General features: G+C 40.0%; 1 protein-coding gene across 2 annotated transcripts in view; it reads right to left on the bottom strand.

The window, feature by feature from the left end:
• The window catches only part of GRM3 (glutamate metabotropic receptor 3), a 212468-nt gene extending 196624 nt beyond the window's left edge, over positions 1-15844 (bottom strand). For both annotated transcript variants that reach the window (XM_027574239.2, XM_027574240.2), the window contains exon 1: positions 14903-15844. The gene's annotated coding sequence lies outside the window, so the exon portion shown is untranslated. The remainder of the gene's footprint in view (positions 1-14902) is intronic.
• Positions 15845-17667: the final 1823 nt, after the last annotated feature.

The following is a 17667-nucleotide window of genomic DNA, read 5'->3' as shown; positions in this document are numbered from 1 at the left end:
TCAAGCGTTCTTCTTAGGGAATATTTAAAACCAGATTATCAAAATAAGTGTTTTCAAACATCCTATTTTCTTTTTCCTTTTGCCGATGGATTATTATGTTCACCTTTTCCTCTTTGTTTGTTTTGGGAATTAGGGTTTTCCAATGAGCCCATGCGCTGTTAAGAACTGTCTCTAGATTTTGAGTTTACATTACAAACAAGCAAAAATTCCCAGTCTGTCAGAGATCTTCTCCTAGGATACAAGGAAAAGCAAAGTGCAGCTAAACTACACACTTAATTCGCCATCACTTCTGAATAGAGAGAAAAGGTTGCTTTAAGCTGCTCTGTCCTCTCCTAGGGATTTTAGGTCAGTTTCAAGCAGTAAAATTACTATTCTTTCAGAGTTGTCTCTCTTGATTTGTCTTCCTGTAATTATCTTCTCAGCATCTCTTCCTTTTTAACTTGTAAACTCAGCTTAATAAATCAATTCGAGGAGGAGATACATGTCAGCGTACCTAGTCTGAGAGCTGGATGGGTAGGAAAAGGAATAAAGCAGGACAGTTTCCTTTCCTGCCCACTGGTTTCACCAATGGATCAGTTATTTTTGTTTTATACAAAGGATTCTGAGATCCCCCCCCCCCAAAAAAATAAGAAAAGTTTTTTTTTTCTTTTTTTACTTAAAATTCTGTTCCTTTTAACATAAAGATGAAGAGCATTGCCATTCTGCCCTTTCAAGCTGTGGACAAATTCTGGAGATCAAAAGAACAATTTTTTTTTTTGTGAAGAAATAAAGGCTTAGAAGTGGCTCTTTTACTTGCACCTGACTCTCAAGCTACTGGAATTAGAAGGTTTTAAGTGAACATAAGGAACATAAACAGTTAAATGTATTTTGCCCAATAATATTAGCAAATTGAGCCAAGATTTGACTGTTCCACTGATTTTTATTTTCTACGAAGAGCTCGGAATGTCACTAAGTTTTGAGTTTTGTTTTTTTAATTTTCAAGTGAAGGAATATAATCCTTCCAAACTGGTTTTTGCAGATTGAAGTTTCTAGTTTTAGGATGATTTCTCAAGAGAGGTAGTATAGTCAACCGGTCAAGTTCATGAGCTAAAACCGCTGGGTCCAAATCCTAGCTATACCCTTACTGTGGCAACTTGGGAGAGTGCCTCAGTTTCTTCCTTTGGGAAAGGGGGTTAATAATGGTACCTACTCCATAGGACTGGTGTGAGAACTAAATGAGTTAATATAGGTAAAGCAAATAAGCAATACCTCGCATACAGTACATACTCCATGAAAGTTATTGTTGTTCACAGTATTCTTCACATTCTCCTGGAAATGCTGTAGAGAATGTATGTGTGAGCCACATTTATTTTATTTTGAGAAGTAGTGTAACAGAGTTTGTATCAAATGGAATGCCTTGCAGTGTTATGCACGGCAGGTGGTGGGAACTGGTATTATCAAATGAGATTTATGGATCCTCTTCTCTGAAAATGTCTGAAATGTGTTTCCATTTATGAAAATTCCAGGGAGGAAGAAATCTGCCTGGATGCTGACTTTCTTTGGAAGTTGATTCAACTCTCGGTTTTTATGATTATTTAATTATTTACTTCTATTTCTTTACTACTCATATTGCACTATTGAAGATGACGTGAAGAGGAGAAATGTTGGCAAAATGAGGACAGGTAGAGGAATAAGGAAATACATCCCGAGCATTATTAGTAATTTTGCTATTTAGACAGTAATTAAAATATAAATTTATAAATAGGACCCACTGGTTTTGGAGTATACTGATTCTGACTTGGGATGCTGAATTCTGTCTTCTTTATTGACAAAGGTGACTTAAAATATATGACTAAAAGGAATCTTAAAAATCAATATCCAATTTTAAAGATGAGAAAAATGAGCTCCAGAGTGATTTAATTAACCACTACTGCGTTTATTCAATAAATATGTACTGATTTTCCACTATGTGATACTCGCTTTATTGGGTAATAGAACAAGCAAGCCTGGTCTCTGTCTTTTAGCACTGAAGGACTACAGTGGGGAGCTAGGCAACAATAATAAAGCATGCCGAAGGGAAGTGTAGGCAGTTTGGGGTGTTCACAGCAGCAGGAAGCAACCTACGGAGAGGAGGTCACCAGTGGTATGGAATTCTAATTGAGCCCTGAAAATTCTAATGGAGTGGGCCAGTGCTCTGGGAAGTTGCCCAGCCTGCGAGACTTTCTGGGGAGAGAGTGAGGGCAAGGCTTGCAAGGTATTCAGTTTGATTGGAAGGAGTGGGGATGGAAGGGGATGCCACAAATCTAGAGGGATACGCAGGTCATAGTGGACCAGGTAAAGCCTGTTTTGATTATCCCAAAAGCAATGGAAGCATCTTTGGAGAGTTTTAAGCGGAGAGAAACAGACTCAGATTTGTGTTGAGATAATTCTGGCTATAGAGCTTGTTGGGTGGATTCGGAGGGGTAAGCCCAGAGTCAAGGAGGTCAGTGGGTGGCTCTTGCAAAGGCTTGGCGAGAGAAGGGGTGGCTTAACCTGCTCCCTGGGGATAAATTCTATCCAATCAAAACCACATAGAAAATAATGATTTCATTTCTAAATCTTGTTTTCAGTTATTACTTTATTACAATTTTCTTTTCACCTAAGTTCCTAAAAGATAGCCATTTGTGAAGCCCTCTTTTCCCTTTATTAAAGCAGGGATTTGATACAGCATACCCTTTCCTACTGTAGGAGGAAGATGATTAGCTTAACTGTTTTAGCTGGTATTTGTCACCTAGCAGCTAATTCCTACCTACTAGGCCCTTTCATCTTTGTGTCTGTTAGCTGTATTCGTGTTTTCTGTTCCCCTTGTCACTGGCCAACATTACCTCTCACCTGTTGCTGTAACAAGCAGGCTCATCTCCCCGAGTCCTAAATTTTATTTCCTCACATTTAGCTTCACATTGTGCTTTAAGATTCCCTTGCTCAAATGCTTTCAGAGGTTTCCCTCTGCCTGTAAAAATGTTAGCCATTATTCCACCTGCTTTTAGAGTTTTACCAGCCCCCTGACCCCCATACATTCTACCCTTAAGCCGGTTCACACACTGGTCCCCAAATGTAGCCACACACCACATCTCTACCTTTGCATACCTCTAGATGACTTTCTCCCCTTTCTGAAATCTTAACCGTTTTTCAGCGTTCAACATTGAAGCCATTTTTTTTTTTTACATGATACTTTCTACATTCATACCAAACAGAAGTGTCATTATCCACTCAGGGATCTTCTAAGTGAGCTCTGAATTTTCCTGTTACTATAGTTACATACACACATATCTCATCTCTCCTATTAGATTATAAATTCTTAGGGAGACAGTGATTCTTTTTTTTTTTTTTTTCTCTCTCCTCCGCAGTGTCTTGCCCAGTGCCTTAAAAGTAGGGGGCATTTGGTAAGGATTTATTTAATTAAATTGATGTTACTTTTCATGCCGAATTTTAAAATTTTTATAAGGAGTTCTTTTGTTGGTGATCCAAAATGTCTTTAAGAAAATGATATAATTTATGGAATAAAATGAAGATTATAACATTAATTCTTACTTATGAAGTGCAACCTATGAAGGGGAGAAATTAATGTTAATATTTCAGCAATAAAGATACCCAGGGAATAAATAAATAAAATTTAAAATCAGATTCCTTCATTTATTAAATATGTGTTAAATATCATTATATGTTACATTCATTATTATAGACTGCTGAAAAAGATAAGATCTTTGTCCTTTTGGAGCTAATTCTAGGCAGGGAGACAGATGGGTGTTCTAGCCACATCTTGAATTATTTTATAGGCATTGATTTCTGTAAGTGTTTATACAGGTAGCCCCATAAAAAACATTTTTTCTGGGTCATAAAAGTTATAATCTTTTTTACTTAGACTTTATTACCATACTCATACATCCCACAAGCATCTATTGGTGTAGTGGTAGTGAGGCACTTTGCTAAATTCGCAGCTAAGTCAGAAACCACAGAACATCTAAGCGAGCAGATGCACTACATTCATTATGTCCAAGTATGGTCAAGGGATGTTCATAAGAGAGAGAGTATCAAGAAATGTTTACGTACACCAAAGCATATAGCCTCACAAAATGGGCTAGGTTTGACTCCAGACTGGGAAATAGGATAAGGGAAGGGTAAGATGTCTATATGCTTTGGCAGTGGAACGGTACAGAAATGTTGCTGCGCTGGGACCGGTCCACACACTGAGGGTGGTCTCTACAAGAAAGTGTTAGTGTTTTTCATGAACCAAAGCGGGATGTGGGGTGGGCACGAGATAGACCCCCAACCCTGGAGAAAGGGTTAGAGAGGCAATGAGACCCCAAAAATGAGTCTCTGTAGTGTGTACTACTGAAAGAGCAGGTGCTGAAGAGGCGTGGTCAGACAAAGGGAAGTTTGTTTCAAGAAAATTGAGGTAAGACCCTCAGCAATGAAGAAAGAAGTCTCAACACACGCACGCACGCGCACGCACACACACACTCACGCACGCAAATGCACAGTCTAAGAGGGAGTCAGCTTTAAAAATCTGGGAGTCCAGAGCATATGGGACCAGTCAGACAAGAACTTGTTTCACATGCCTGTTCTGCTTATGCCCTCCCTCCAGCCTCAACTTTGGAAGAGTCAGAACTTGAGTTAATAAGAGAAACAAGGAACGGTGGAAGAGAAGACAACCTTAGGAGGTTTGGATCTTTCTTTCTCAACTTCCCACCTTAAATAGGTTTCTCTTGGAGACAGAGAGGAGACTCAACTTTAAAATTTAAACTTTTAATTATTGTATGGGTCTAGGCATACTAATTTTTGAATGGAGACTGTAATTAAGGTTTACCATTTAATTACATCAGAGTATATATTTTACTGAATGCATTTTAAAGGGGCAATGAAAAACGAAAATAAATTTGCCTTCTGATTTTCTTCCACAAATTATTGCTCTTCCTGCCTGTTACTCAGGTCAAAATAGTATTTCACTATTGAAGCCCCTATCTGATGAGGATCACATGAATATTGTGGATAAAAATGGCTTTGGTAGGACAAATGTAAGCATCGTTAGTATGGACTTAAATAAGATGAGATTTGAAATTGGCCTTTTCTCTACAGCATCTTAGTTCTCTTGTTTATTGTCTGACTCTCACTCTTCAGTGAGAGCTGAATGAGTACAAAAGTCTTTCTAAATTCTTTTGGTTGCTGTCCTTCACTGCTATGATATCTCTAGAACAATGACTGGATATACCCAGTAGGCACTTGCTCAGTATCCGGCAAATAAATAATGAGGAAGGAGAGACTGGAGTAGATGAACTGCTAGAGAAGATTGGGAGACAAGCGATGGAAGTCGGGCGAAGGTTTTGGCAGTAGTCCGAGAGAAAAGAAGACACACACAAGATGAGTTGTAAAGGAAAGCTCAGTAGAGGACCAGACAGAAAAGAAATTCATTGTGCAATTCCCAGATTTTGAACCATTTTCTGGGGAAATGATGGTACTCCTACTAGAATCTGGAACTAAGAAGGAAGACACCGGTTTGGGGTGGTGTTGGGCTTTTAGCTTTCACTAGATAGAACTCTGGGTCAGTGGTAGAGGCTGGGAGAAGGGCCGTTACCAGTATAAGCACTACAACAACCACAGAGGGTAAGGGAGCCACGCTCTGCCAGGGACACAGTGTAACTTCCAGCAATTTAACATATTTGTGCCTGAGACAGCCTGAGCTTTAAGAATGCAAATGTTTTTTAATGTTGGGGAGAGTGGGGAGATGTGGTCTATGGTTTTTTTTTATTATTATTATTGCTTTTCACTTCATGAAGTCATTTATTAAGTGTGGAATGCCAGTGAACACAAAGAGGTTGCTCAGGCCCCCTAGGAAGTGAAGCTGGTGGCCCAGCCCAAGCCTCCCCAACCCCCTGCTGCCCATCCCTCCTTCCCTCTTCAGTTTTTTCCCATGTGGCTCTGAACGCTGCTTAGGAAACTATCTTTGGCAGTATTTGTGAGGATTGCCAGCTTCAGCTAAGCAACCATTCACTTGAATGAAGTAGAAGCTGAGTGGAGAATGTATAAGAAGTTGCCAAATGAAGTTTTTTTTTTTAATTTTTTCTCCTGCTCTGTAGATCTGGAGGGCAAAGGGGAGAACTGTGACAAATAATGTTTTCCCACATCCCCCAGCTCAAAGGGATATAGTTGTAAAGACAATTTGAGTTTTAAGTGTGCAGTTATCCAAATCAAGAAGCATTTCTGTTCCCAGAAATAGAATGTTTTCATTGATAATACTCTTCAAATAACCCCCCTTTTCTAACATTTTAATAAATAGGTATCATGTTTGTGTTTCTTAGTGGAATTTGCTATAGGTTATAAAAGAAAAATTTCCTTGCAGTGAAAACAATATGAGGTTTCCAGAAAATGAATCTATTCACACAGCTCATGGGGACTGCACTTCATTAGTTGAGCTTAATTAATTAATTAATATTCTGGCTTGTAGAATTTATTTTAGACAACTGGTTAATCTAATCGAGTGGATTTGCTGTGGAGAATAATTTTGTAGAATGATTCATTGGGTGTTCTCTGTACGACCATTATTCTGTGTCTCATTGTTCTGGACTGAATATTTGTATCTTCCTCTCCTCCCATCCCAAATTCATCTGTTGAAGCCCTAACCCTAATGTGATGGGTATTTGGAGGTGGGACCTTTGAGAGGTAATTAGGTTTAGATGAGCTCAGAAGGATGTGGACTCCCTTAATGGGATTAACATCTTTGTAAGAGGAGGAAGAGAGACCAGAACTCTCTCTCCACCATATGAAAGTGGTCCTTCAGGAAGTACGCTCTCACCAGCAACCAAATCTGCTGGCACCTTGATCTTGGACTTCCCAGCCTCCAGAATTATGAGAAATACATGTCTGTTGTTTAAACCACCCAGTCTATAGTATTTTGTTATAGCAGCCTGAGCAGATTATAACAGTAGTGCTTCCAAGACTTGAGTGTACATAAGAATATTCTGGAAAAGCATTTAATACATGTATTGCTGAACCCCAAACTAAACAACATCAGTCTGGTTAATATGTCTGCCACAGTAGTCTTCATTTTAAGTACACTTCAAAGTGATTCTGAGGCAGGCTCTTTGGGCAATAATTTGATAAACACAATTCGCAACAGAGTCCAGATGATTGTTGTTTGTGTAGTAGATGGGAGGGTGGGAAGAAAAGGTCCCTTACCTCTGACTTTGTCCTTCAGTTTTCTCATTCTCTCCTACTTTATCTGTTCCAACCTTTTCCATCTAAGGGACATACTTAAAATTAGTGGATTCCCTACCTACATCACATAGCATCAAATATGGCTTTAGGATTTAATTAATTAAATTAATCAATTTATTTTAAGTGGGCTCCATGCTAGGCGAACTCCATGTAGGGCTTGAACTCACTACCCTGAGAGCAAGACCTGAACTGAAATAGAGTTGGATGCTTAACTGACTGAACCACCCAGGTGCCCCCAGCTTTAGGATTTTAGCAGGAAAAAAAGTGGGGAAGATGAGCACTCTCTAACACCTCAGTCTTTTCCTACCAAGGCTTCATTTGTTCAATAACCACAGCGATGGTCTCTTTCTTCTAAAATTTCCGCATCATGTTTGTTTAGGAAATCAGAGCCAGAAAGGACATCTCTTAGGCAAAATTGTGAAGTAGGCACAAATTATAGCTGTCCATTCTGCCACTCTCCATCATACTAGATGAAGTTAGGTTTTTTTTTTTTTGGGAAAAAAAAATGAACCTATAAATCCAATGTATTGGAAGGTTGGTGAACTACATGGACCCAGAAACATACGGTCTTTTGTACTTTTGGGATGAAGTAATTCAGTTTAAAATTCAGAGAATTTAACGAACCAAGGCAGGTACTGGAAGAAATTTTTCTTGGAGGGAGGTAGGGCTTTTAGCATTCTTTAAAACATCTTTCCCAAGGGCAGGTCTTGAGCAAAGATCCCTCAATCTGTGGAGGAGATGTATCAGGAATCTAAGTTCCATGTCTTGGCTCCTTATTAATTCTGAAGTGAGGTATGGTCTGATCACCAATACCTGGACTTGGACTTGACAGTAATCACTGGGATTAATGCATCAGAATGTGGAGGGTCTTTGCTTCTTTATAAGATGCTTCAAAATAGAAACAGTTAATTATATTCTCCAGATCTCTTTTTCTCCTCAAGGCAGATACAAATTCCAACTGTTTTGACCTTGTTGTGTCATCTCCCAAATTGGCATGCATTTCAACATGTTTTGTGAAAGCAGTTTCCATTATTTTTTATTCACCAACACATGGTACATTGACATTGTTAAGCGTAATAGAAAATATTACTAATAATCTATCCGCTATGTATTATTAACAATCAAAGGAAACGGTCTCCACCAGATGGAGGGACAGATCTGTGATATCCATTCATTTTTTATGTCCATAAAATACTCTAGCACAAATCACAAATCAGAGAAAGACTTTCACGTAAAGACTCATATTTCAGCTCTTGGGTTGTCTGGAATGAAGTATAAATTCATGCAATCAAGACAGGAGTTTTCCTGCCTGTGGGAAAACACCCCGGTCAGAGATTCGTATGTGGATTTTCCCAGAGCATTCCTGCTGATGGACCCAGTCTTTGGAATCCCTAGCATGTTACTTGGCTTCTCTTGTTCTTAGTGTACTTAAAAATGGAAACCCCTGAGCGTTTACTTTTTCAAGTTGTTGTATATGTTATGAATAAAAGCCCAAATGTGTAAAATGCTGAGCATTTCTTAGGTAAAGAATGGATGACTACTTCAGCTGGGTAAAGAAATTTTGAATTCTTACTAATCTACAAAATGTTTTTACTAGCTCGTTTTCCAGGTGGGAAGGAATTAGGGTGTAAAGGAGGAGAGAAACCTTAGTATTTTGGCCTTAACAAGCAGAAATGCTATTCACCTCCATGCTGGCTCTTTGTAAGATTATTCTTACCACTGTATTTAGTTTTGCTGATTGTGGTGTTCATTGAAATCAGGCTCCAGGAAATAGAATTTGCTCACATTTTCACACCTGGTGTTTATTTCTCAGCTTGTTAGTAAACCTTTTGTCTTGACAGACGTTTCTGATTGTCAATTTTTTTTTCCCTTCATTCTAGTTAACTGTAGATAATTTTGTACTTTAGTTCTCCCATTTGTACTTCTTTGCCCCTCAGAAGACACTGGCTCTGTCTGGGGATGTGTCAAGCCTGAGCCTGGGGAACTCCACCGTGGGTTCTATTTCACTGGTTGGTCTTCCTCTTTGCTGAAGTACATCCTTCTACTTGGAGCTCAAAAATGACTGTTGAATGTAATGAAACCCAGCATAAAATTGAGAGGCAATATAACTTAGAAGTTAACAGAGTAGGACTTGGGGTAAGAACATAAGTTCTGAATTTCAGTTCTTGCCTTGTTAACTACCTGAACTGGGGGAAATGACTTTATCTCTCTGGGCTTCCCTTTTCCTGAGTAAGATGGAGATCATAGTATGTGCCTTACAGGGTTCTTGTGAACGTTAAATCAGATAACCCATGGAATGATTTAGCAGAATTCTTGGCATATGGCAGTTGGTCCATAATTATCATCTATTATTATGACCTACCATTAGTTTTGTCACCTCACAACATCTAGCAGTGTCTCAAATACATATGTATTGGAAATTTTCAATCTAAATACCTCTGTCAAATGAAGGAACTGACCTTTTTCATCCAGTTGATAGTTCTGGGTAGCCTCTTCACTATTCTAGAGTTTTGAGTTTAATTTTTGGGATACTTTGAACTTTACACGTTTGTGAAATTTTGCGTGTGTTTTAACATACTTTTGTATCCCCATCGCATGTCCAGAATCTTGTTTTGGTTATAATAGGTGCTTAATAAATATTTATGGACCAAATTGCCTCCCTGTCAGTTACCTTTTCTTTCTGATGGTAATCTAGTTTTTAGGGGAGTCTCCTCAAATTCTTGTAATCTTAATACTCCCATATATATGCCGTAATTTTTTTTTCAAACTATGTGTTTAGTATCATGGTTTTGAAATTTCTGTTTCTTTGCTGCTACATATACTCTTCTGACTGAATTTACTCAAATGTGTGTAGCTGGGTGTGGGTGTGTGCAGTGGTGTACAGACAATGATAGTGAAGTAAATTCTGACAAGGAATTAAAAATGAGAGCTACCCTGGGCTTTTTATGGAGACACCTTGTATATATGGTTTTATTTTCAAACATGATGTTTCAGTCTATGCTTGTATAGATAATATCTGAATGTTTTCCAAATTTATTTCTCTGTCCAGTGTATAATTTCCAGTTCCATAAAAAGTTTACTCATTTAATGAGGAAATATATTCTCTGTAGATACCAACTTCTTAGAAGGCTTCTGTTCCAGGGAGAAGTCACAAGTACGTTAATGGCCTACTTTTCCTATACCAAGAAAATTGATTTCCCCTTTGTTTCTAAGGAAAATCATTTTGAGGGTACTCGCTATGTGATGAATGGCACGATAAAAACACTTTGGGGCTTTAGGAGGGAGAATACTGGTTCAAAAATTATTTATTCCGTGCGGTCTAGTTTTACTCCCTGAAAGACATAGTCAGTTTTGGAATGCTACTTCTCCTCAGTGTTTCCTTAACTTAATCCACATCAGCGTTTCCATGTACAATCTAGTGCTCACCACGCAGTGAAGAAGACAGCACTAAATTTCTGTGATTCACCTTACTCCTAGTCCTATATTTTCTGAAATTGCCAAGTGTAACCTATGAACTTATTTCCTGATTATATCATTTACTCCTCTACTGTCTAGCAGAACTTGCATTTCAATGCCTGCGACTTGGAGAAACAATTGAGTGGGATGGTGAGTCTACCAAGATATTGGCTTAAGAATCTTAAAAGAAGCCTACACATGGATGTCTTGGAACCAGATTTTAAGTGAACAAAATAAAAACCTCTTTCTCTCCTGTAGTTATTTCAGATTTTTCTATTTTTAAAGTAACCTTCACATATGGTACCTCCATATACATCTATATATATTCCACATAGTTATATGCATGATTTGAGTTTACTTTTCATGATACAGCACAGTGATGAATTTGAGCTTAATTTTACTGGCCTTTCAGATTGTGTTTTGTATGAAGGGACTACTGTATTCTAACAGAATTACTATGTATATCATGTACACGTATGCATCTAAACTATATCCACTATTATATTCCTAGCACATTCTATTAATTAAGGAAATCACTTTGATTTCAATAGTAGAATTTACATGACAACAGCTTCTGAGGCTTCATGGAGCATCAGACCAGCATGTCACAGAATTCCCTTGTAGTGTGGGCATTGAGGGGTTCTGTTGACATTGAATTTGCAATGAAAATGTCTCATAAATGTGCATCCATATAGAACATTACTTAGAAGGGATCATCTCAATATTCACATAGGTCATTACTGTCAGAGATGAAAAATTTCCTCATACTTCTATTAGTAAAATAAATTATTAGGAACATATAATCATACACATACATATCAACAACCTGAAAGATGTGTCTTAAATATTTAGAAAAGATGTCCAGATATAGAACTGTCTCCTTTGAATTCTCTCCTGTAACTGTATAAGGCTTTCATATTCTACAAAAGTCCCGTGTGAATGTTAGATGAAGAGTCTAAATGAGGCAAGAGAATTGACTGATCCAGTGGGGTTATGATAGGGAGTAAGTAACAAGATAAAATAGAACCACAGGAAAATTAGGCTGAATATCACAACAAAGTTCAAAATAGGCAGAACTATTAGACTGTGAAATAGTCTTTCAAAGGCGCTAGAAGAAGTCATTACTTGAGACATTTAAAACCAGACTGGACTGAAATACTCCAAAATACAGTATGCTATGGGGACCAAGCCTACATTAGAAGTGGAAGGAGGGGAATGACCTAATAGTTTCTACTGTTTCTGTGATTACTATGATTGTACTCATTTTATGTGTTCAGTCATGGTGGATAATCTTCTATAATTTTATGCTACTTCTTGGGAAAAATTTCAACAAATTCATCCAATACAGAATTGGATGCATTTAGCAGAATCTTAGAAGAGACAAAAATACACAATAAACTCTGTGTAAAATAGCAAAGTGAGATAAGTATGAGTACTTTATTACTCATTTTTTTGGGAGTAACCCTTGGAGGAAACAATTCTCACCCTGGAACTCTGGCCATATTTCAGTGTGCAGAAATACATCCCATTCATTCTTCTGGTTTTCAAAGGAAATTAGATATTAATTTTCATTTCTTTTATTTAATGCTATCTTGGGATGATGTTGAGTGCAGAACAAGAAACTGAAACATTTCATCCCAAGCCAGTGGGCTATATTTTGGCAGGAGGTAGCTAGGAACCTGGAAAAAAAAAATCATGCACCATTTTGTGACTGACATTGATTAGAGGACTGGACAAGAAAGACAAAATGTTTTGATTTGGAAAAAAAAAGAGTTTGACTTGAAATAAGAGAGAGGACAATGTACCTAGGTAAATTGCAAAAATGTTATTGCTGGGAGTCTTTCAAAATAAGACCATCCTCAATCGTGTGCGATTTTGGTTGGTCACCTATCATGAAGAAGAGAAGTGAAACAGGTGACCTTCTGACAATTACCCTAATTTTTTCACTCAAAAGTATTAACTTAAATGTAATTAAAAATAAAGATCACTCAACTTTATCTTTGCATTTGTTCAACTTACCAATTTAAATTGCAGTGACATAAAATCAGAGATGGGCTATCATTTTGACATGTTTAGTAATTGTGGGGTAAATATCTGATTTATACTCATTCTTTCCCTGTGTACACCACAACTTCTTAAAAAGACCATCAAACACAAATGAATGGATCATAGAATATATTTTCATTATTTATACAATTTTCTGTTTATATAGCTTTCCATACATTTTCTCAACTTACTGATCACATATTCCTAAAGTGTGAAAAGTACCATTCAATTTAAATAGGAAGGTGCCTCCTTCCCCTAATCCCCAAATATAACCTATTCCTTGCGTTGGCATAATTTTTTATGAGTTAGGTTTCACCATTTCATTGTCAAATGTTCTGGCTCACAGAACAGGAGGTTTTATATCTAGATTTTGTTGCGGGAGTCAGTGGGCACTTAACAATACTAAGAGATATTCTTACATTTATCCCTCTTTTTAGCCCAATGAATGAAGACATTCTGGAATTTTCATTGTTTTGTTTGTGAAAACGTAAGTTTCAAGACTTCTTTTCCTCAGTTTCCATCCCGAACACCTGTGTTACTCTGAAAATAAATTAAGACAGCCTTAGGGCATGTCTATCCAAAATATCCATGTATTCCTGCTGGGTGATCAGAACCTGAAAGGATGGACAGCTAAAACCTACAGGTGTGAAAAATCTTTGTAAATCCAAGACAATGCCGTTGTAAAAGGGAAAAAAATCACTTTATTAAGGTCCAGTGTGCAATAGCTTTTTAGAATCTATTCAAATTCTATTGGGCTGTTTTGAGAAAAAGGATGCATAGCACTACAGAATCAACTAAATAGTGTCCTAAACACCTTTGGGTAGGAACTGTATAATTTCCTCCAAGTTTAGTGTAATAGGAATGGAGGTGTTTTATGCCTCTATTAAATATATTTGCATAAACAGAGTTCCGGTAGCAGCCTTAAAATATGTGATCGGATAAACCAAAGCAGACTTAGATTTAGGTAAATGAATCATGTTTCTCTCCAGATCGATGCTTAATTTTTTTCCCCAAAGAAACACGATGTAGCTCTACTGAACAGTGCTAAGAGTAGGAAGCACAAATAAAATTAAGCAGAGAAACTCAAAGTAATGAACTATCCCTGAGATCCTTAACTCACTGCCCTCAGCTGTCATTAATCTCAACTCTGCATACACCTGAGAAGTAACTATCTTTATATTTACCTCAAACACATCACTATTCAGTAACAGTAGACATATTTTATCAGCAAATTAACGGAGCACTTGACCACAGATCATTAAAAATGTACAGTTTTATTCCTAATCAGAATTTACAATGCTTTAAAATACCTAAAAGGCAGGGGCATGTCCCCTTGAGATAGCTATCCAAAAGTGTTGTATCTTAGGCAGTCCTCCACGTTTGTTAACCCAGGGAAGGCACTAGAAGGAATCTAAATGAAATCCTTAAGAAACAAGCTTATTGGATGTGTTACCTAGTCTATTTCGGGATCGCGAATCTCCCGCCCTCTTTGAGTTACCTCACTATCAGATAAGAAAATGGAACGAGAGCGATGAAGAGATATGCTCCCAGTCTGGCTTTTTGATTTTTCGCTCAAGCCAAAAAGAGCAAAGGGCATTGAGTTAGGGCTCCTTTCCAAGCGTGCTGGTAGGAGAGCGAGCCACTGGCCGCTTCTGGCTGCAGAGCGTATCCCGGCTGCCACACGGACCAGGTCCCGCTGCCCGCTGCCCACCTCGCCTGGCCACCTCCACACCCACATGAAACCGCCAGTGTGGCAGCCAGTCATCGCAAGGTTTTCTGTGCACAAAGCCTAAGGAGCCCCCGAATAGAAGCGAATCCTGAGCCCGGAGCAAGGCTAGAGGTGGTTGGCTGACGAGACCGGTCTCTCCGGGGGTCTGTGAGCGCCACTTCGTCCCTCCACCTCTCGCACCCTGCACCCCGGTCGCAGGTCTGTGCCCTGAAATCTGCCTCCCTCCCGGAGACACAGACGTGCGCGCACACACACAAACTCTCACTCACGCACACCCACATCTCCTCTGTCCCCCTCCCGCCCCACCCCCGGCAGAACTGTAGGGACTGGTCTGGGCTCTGCCTCAACTTTCCCGGCTGAGCCTGCCCCACGCGGCACCCGAGCTTCCGTGCCCTCGCTGGGCGCCCTGCAGAGGGACACGTCCTCCTCTGGGCCCCTTACCTCTCACCGACAACTCCTGGCAGGGACTGGAGCTGACCGCGGTGGCAGCAGCAGCGGCTGAGCCTGCACCCGGGCTCTGGCTCATGGTTGGTCCTCCTCATCCGACACAAAAGAGGTAGCTTGCTGGCTTTGTCTTTTCCAAATCCAAGGAAGAACTTATTTTGCCCCCGAAATGGCCAACTTGTGCGCGCCGCTTCCTGTCACAGTGCCCCCTGCCCCCGCCCCCTCCCGGCTGCGCGCTGGACCACTGCCCGGTGGCAGGGCATCCAGGCCTCCGAGTCAGTGGGGAGTGGGAAAAGGGAGGGTGCGAAGGGAAGAGAGGGAGGGGGTTGGGAAAAGGGGAGACCCAGTGGTCTTCGGCGGAGGGGAGGAGAGCACTTCCCAGCCGAGTCCCTCTCCGCTTTACAGGCAAACCCACTTCCCAGGCGCGGAAAGCAACTTTCCTTCACCTTGGCCAGGCTCAAACCGTCGCATCTAATTGGGACTCTGGGCAGAGGCACGGGCCTTCTGGCATTCTCTCCTTCTCCTTCTCTTTCTCCTTTCCTCCCTCTCTCGTTCTCCTTTTTCCCTTTCCCCCTTCCCCCTCCCTTAATAGGGGTGTATCTGCAGAGTCTTCAGTGAGCCAGGGTACCTAGACGAGAGGGTTATTATAGGAGAGCCAGGGCGGTTTCGCTAGCTGCTTCGCGTCACTCTGTTGGAAATCCTTAGGCAGGGCAGGCAAGGGTGGGTGAATTTCGGAGGGGTGGGGTGAAGGGGCGTGGGGCGGCAGGAAGATCTGCGGCTCCAACTTTGAAGCTCTGCTCGAGCTCTTGCCTGCGGGAGAGCAGGGACTAACCGCCCTGGAAGAACTCTCCAGCAATCCCCGTGCAACGGGTTGACCGCATGCTGGAGGAGAAAGGGAGAGGGAGTGCTCAGAGGGAGCGAGTGAGCCTGAGAGCCCGGTGTGCCCCTCTGCCCCACACACCGCTCAACTGCACATTGCGAGCCCCTGGAGAGGGCTTGTGCAGAACAATCTCTGGGTCAGGCGGGAGGGAGACGCTCCTGTTTCCTAGCAACCCCCATCAATCTTCTCGGGATTGCTCCCTCTGAAGGAATGCGATTGGACAGCCCCTGGAGGGAAGCCACGCCCCCCTCAAGAATGCTGGGCTGCTGCTTTTTCGCATTCTCCTAAATTTTCTTAGGTGGAATAAGATTAGAGGGGAGTGTTGAATTACCTTCCTTCTTATCCTCCTATGCTGCCACACAGCGCCCTTGCAGCGAACCCCCCCCCAACGTTGGTCCTCTAGCCCTATTTGGGGTTGGCACACACAGGCACTGCTCTCCACAGAACCTCTTCTTTCTTCTCGAAATTAAATAAATAAATAAAAACCTTAAATCGGTGACGTAGGCACAAAAGAGAAGAAGGCACACAGAAATAGCTATAATAGGCTTCGAGCTACAGATACAGTCCTAAAGGTAAAATTCCAGGCATCTTTCTATGTTTAGAAGCACATTGTGTTTAATTTCAGAATCGAAACTTCACTACCATTAATTTTTCCACCCTGATATACTAACTTTGTGTTAAACAAGGACTGAGTTATATGGAGCCGGAGACAAACTTACTGCTTCAATGTTACATTTATTCTTTAATATTTAATGTTAAGTTGTTTAACAACTGCGTGCTTTTGTAACCTAGTCAGAACATTGAAACTACGGAAATAATTTTACCACTCATTCTTTCAGACAGACAACAATATTTAGAAGACACGTGTACTATATATTCCATTGTGAACACCACTAAAACTAGGAACTCGAATATATTAAAAATTAAAATGTTGTTAAGTAGTGAAACTCTAAAAATGCTAGAAGTTCCTCTTCCAAAACCATTCTTTCTGGAATGCAACAGCAGTGCCAAAATAACAGTAAAATCATTCTTTCTTTGTAGTTCATTGCTATTACCTAACGTGTACCAAAAACACATTAGACTTCTGTAAGAGAGAATTTTCACAATGTCCACTAGACAAGTGTACATTAAGGAGCAGTGACAGGACAAAGGAGAGCATAAGGATCTATTCACTGCAATGCTTCAGATATGCATGAAGCCATATTGGCAGCTTTTGGTTTCTTCCAGAATGTTCCACAAGATACCTTTTTTGCCTTTCGAAGACTATCAGAATCAGCTGAGATAAGGAAGAAGTAGAAGAGATCTGATGTTTCCATTCATTAAAAATAAAAGTTGCTGTGTTTGCACAAAAGCAAGCCCTGGTGTGTAGGCAGCACTGCATGGCCGTAGCTACATGTAGGCTACTTAACATAGTAGGGTTGGCGATGTGAGAAGCCTGAAATACTGAAGCAAATTATTAATCTGTTCTCGGGTCTGGCCTTATGGGACACTTTTCTCTTTTCCCCCTGCCACATACACACAGAAATGATGAACATAAGGGCTTTTCAGCCTGGTGAAAGTATATTACCTGAATTTGAATCCTTAATTGCCATCCCTTCCTAGCTGTGTGAACTTCGGCAAGGTCCTTAACCTCACTTTAGCTTAGTTTGATCATCTATAAAATAGGAATAATAACTGCTCTTCTCAGAGTTATTTTGAGGATTAATAAGTACCATTTAAGCAGTATGCAAATATTAGCTATGACTGTTAGTCTCTATAGCTAACCAGTGACGTTTTCATTGTTGCGCCTTATATAATATTTAATTCAAGGCAATTAGTCTTGTGCTTTAACTTTTCCTTTTTAATTTAATTTAAATTTATCATTGAGAACATGGCTTTAACT

This window comes from Zalophus californianus, chromosome 12 (genome assembly GCF_009762305.2).
Source record: "Zalophus californianus isolate mZalCal1 chromosome 12, mZalCal1.pri.v2, whole genome shotgun sequence".
NCBI classification, from domain to species: Eukaryota; Metazoa; Chordata; class Mammalia; order Carnivora; family Otariidae; genus Zalophus; species Zalophus californianus.
The sequence above is the reverse complement of the archived record's forward strand: the minus strand, read 5'-3'. Positions and strand labels throughout refer to the sequence as shown.